Below are 3,833 nucleotides of genomic sequence, written 5' to 3'. Positions count from 1 at the left end.
CCTATTTCTCTTGCTAGTCGTGGGAACAGCATGGGCTGCAGCCTTCACAGCCTTATGGTCCATCTCTGTTCTGGAGAGCATGATGCCATCCCCCCCTATGTCCCACAAGCACAGCAAGCAGGCTGCCAGGGGCTGAGTGGGTTTCTGCCTGAATTGCACCCCCAACTCCGTTAGCTCTGCCTGGGTGTAGGGCCGGACCACAGAGTGCTCCACTACCTGCGGAGGGGGCTGTGGCTGCCCCTGAGGGACTCGGCTGCTGGGTTTTTACCTTCTGGGCGACCACTGCTGGGCTATGAGTCTGAAGATGGCTGCTTCAACCTGCACCTCCTCATCCTCAGGAGAGGAATTGGAAATACCTGCGCTTGCCAGCTCAGAGCCACTCTGCCAGCAGCATGGATACGGCTCCTTCTTCGGTGACCATTTCAGCTCTCAGCCTGAAGTTGAAGCTCAAGCTCTTAAACCTGTAGTTGTTTCTCCAATAGCTGTAGCTGCCAACGTTCAGGTTCCAGGGCAAACTGGAGATCATGAGCCTGTAACTCCTTTTCCAGAGACCATTCCAGTTCTAGGCGCTGTTGGTGCACAGCCTGCTTCTCACATTGCAGCTTTCAAATCCGGTCGGCTTCCTTCTCCAGCACTTGCTCCAGTTCAAGCCGTCGTGGGCACTCAGTCTGCAGCTTGTCCTAGAACTTTTGACCTTGTGCAGGCTCATGCACAGAGCTCTTAGTTTCTTCTTATAGGATTGCAAAAGACACCCAGCCCACGGACCCCAACGGGAAAGCCACCGGGAACAGCCACTCCTCTATTCCAACCTTCAAGAAAGTTGGTGGCTCCGTACCCATCTGCTCCGAACCCTGCCCACTATGCCAGATGTAATGCCGGTGGCCGAGGCCAGGCAGGTCCACATTGGATTCGGTCAGGTGGTAGGAAAGCTGCAGAGGCAGAAAGCGATCAGCCACTCCATTTAATCGAGTCTCCCTACAGCAGCCAGCGCAAAGGCAGGGGAAGTGACCTCTTGGGCAAACAAACAGCAAAATGGCCCCTCACAGTGGCAGGCAGGCAATCTGCCCTCCACAATCTCCCTGAGTGCGAGCACTCACAGCCTTACATAGGCTATGCACACGTGGTGCAGCCACACACTCACACACCAATCAGGAAAAGTGCTTGCAGCTGGTAAACCAGCAAACAAGCCTAACACAGCTGCCCCACAAAGTCCAGGATGAATTCGGCATCAGACATGGCTAAATCCAGACACTCAGATGATGTCTCTCCACGTCTTTGCTTGGTTTCCTTTGCGTTGATTTTATTCTCAGGTAGGCTTTTCCTACATGGCAGGCAATAAGACTACTAATAATTTCAGGCTAATAGTCTTCCACTAGAAAGAGCCTCACTCCCAATAGCTCTTGTAAAGGTATTAAAGAGGGTTCCTGGTGGTCTCAGTGCTAACGCACTTAGGTAGTCACTGTGGTCAGGGGTATAGAACAGTCAGGGTGAGCAGATGTGAGTCAGGAACTGGCGCTGTTCAATTCCACCTGGATTACAAGGACTGAGAGTGGGGGAGGGAGGGCTCTTCGTGGGAGGAGAAAGGGGAACAAGACTTGGCAGGCACACAGAGCAAGTGTCCACTCCATGCAGCTCTCCCGGGGCCACCACCTTGTCATGAAGCCCTTTATTGTCCTGAGCCCCCACTCCTGAGCATACAGCACCTGTCCTACTGACCCCACCCTCTTGTCAGGGCTCCCCGAACCCTGAGTCCTGGGCGTATTCCTGCAGCTGCTATCAGGACTCTGGTAATACAGAAGCAGCCAACGGCAGAGCAGGCATGGAGCTGGCAGGCGACTGAGAAGGCAGCATTACCTCAGAGGAGGGGCCAAGCGCAAGGCTAAGCATATTCAGCCCAGGTGGCAGAAGGCCATCTAACTAGGACCCTAGCTAGAAGCTGAGGGTAATGGGAGGAGCGCAGAGTCTGGAAAGAGCCTATAGTGACCCTAAAGAGTGCCCAGGGCCAGCTATGGAGGGTGGGCCATGGGGCCATCTAAGAGGTTCCATGTTGGACTCTGGGGTCATAGAAATACCTAGAGATACCCAGATACCTGGAGGGCCTCCCCTCTGCTGAGGAAGACAGATAATTAAGTAGATAACTTGGGAAGGTTTCCTGGAGAAAGTAACCCCAGAGAACCAGTATTGAAAGGCAGTCTAAGGACAGGGGCAGGCTGAGCATGACTGGCAGTTTCACATGCTCTGTGCGGCAGTTTCACGTGCTCTGTGCGGCAGTTTCACGTGCTCTGAGCGGCAGTTTCACATACTCTGACCGGCAGTTCAGGCCCCAAGATGAGGTGTGTGGGTGTGGTGCTCAGGTGAGACTTCAGCCTCCCAGGGTCAGGCCTGCGCAAGTCTGAGATTCACAGCCCAGCCCAGGGTGCAGGCCACCTGGGTGGGCCTGAGGTGGGCAGACCACACCGCCTGAGCCCATCTCAACTGAAGCCCCAGCACCCCCACAGCAGAAGGCAGAGCTTATTTTTAATAATCAAGTGAATTAAGAATACTATTGCACCGGGAATTCTCTTCCAATTTTGCAAGCCCTCTCCTGATAATCAGAGGCCTCCTGGTGTGCCAGAACCAGAGCTAGGAATCCCGAGGGGTGGGGGCGGGGGCTGAGCAATGACTGAAATGGGCACCATCTGCTTCTGTTCAGGGTTCTCTGGCACAACAGATTTTAAGTGTGCTTATTTAATTGCTTCTCCTCAAAGTTATCTCATTTCTTTTTCTTTTTCTTTTCTTTTTCCTGTGTGACAGAAAGAGGGGGGGGAGGGAGAGAGAGAGAGAGAGAGAGGAAGAGAGAGGGACAGATAGAGACAGACAGACAGGAAGAGAGAGAGATGAGAAGCAGCACCTTAGTTGTTCATTGATTACTTTCTCATATATGCTTTGACTGGGGGGCTACAACAGAGCGAGTGACCCCTTGCTCAAGCCAGGAACCTTAGGCTTCAAGCCAGCAACCTTTGGGCTCAAGTCAGCCACCATGGGGTCATGTCTATGATCTCATGCTCAAGCCAGCAACCCTGCACTCAAGCTGATGAGCCCACGCTCAAGCTGGCGACCTTGGGGTTTCAAACCTGGATCCTCTGTGTCCCAATCCAATGCTCTATCCACTGTGCCACCACCTGGTCAGGCCAAAGTTATCTCATTTCTAGGGATGTTTGTAAAAATAAACAGCTCGCCCTAGGAACCGTGCAGGCCATGCCTATCACTCTATAGATGGGGAAACCGAGGGCACACAACGTGATCAGAGCTGGGAAAGATGAACGCGGTGGCTGAAGAACGAAGAACGGCTCTGCAGGAGATGAAGTCGGGGGCCTTTGCCACTGAGCAGAGCCAGCGGCCTGTACTAGAGGTCGGGGAGCAGTCAAGGGGGAAAATGCCATACCCTCTTTGAAAGTGGCCAAAACAAGCTCTTGACCCCTATCAGCCCATTCTGCCCTTCACTCAACAGCACACCCTCCCTCCTCCTGGTGAGCGCCAGCTTGCCAAAGGAAATGATAAATTCAGTTACACTGGGACTCAGTGGGGATAACAGCTTAATGTGTGACAGCTTCACCCATCCACCAACACCTGCACACACACACATACACACACACACACACACACGCGCGCGCATGCCCACACCCACCCACCCATACACACACACACACACACACACACACACACACACACACACACACGCCCATACCCACCCACCCATACACACACGTGCGCGCACACACACACACACTGTGTTAATTCAGGACTTACAAACTCGAATGTCTGCGGAGGCCAGTAGGCAACACTGATGAGGG

Source organism: Saccopteryx leptura, chromosome 11 (assembly GCF_036850995.1).
Source record: "Saccopteryx leptura isolate mSacLep1 chromosome 11, mSacLep1_pri_phased_curated, whole genome shotgun sequence".
Classification (NCBI taxonomy): Eukaryota; Metazoa; Chordata; class Mammalia; order Chiroptera; family Emballonuridae; genus Saccopteryx; species Saccopteryx leptura.
This window is presented reverse-complemented; position numbering follows the sequence as displayed.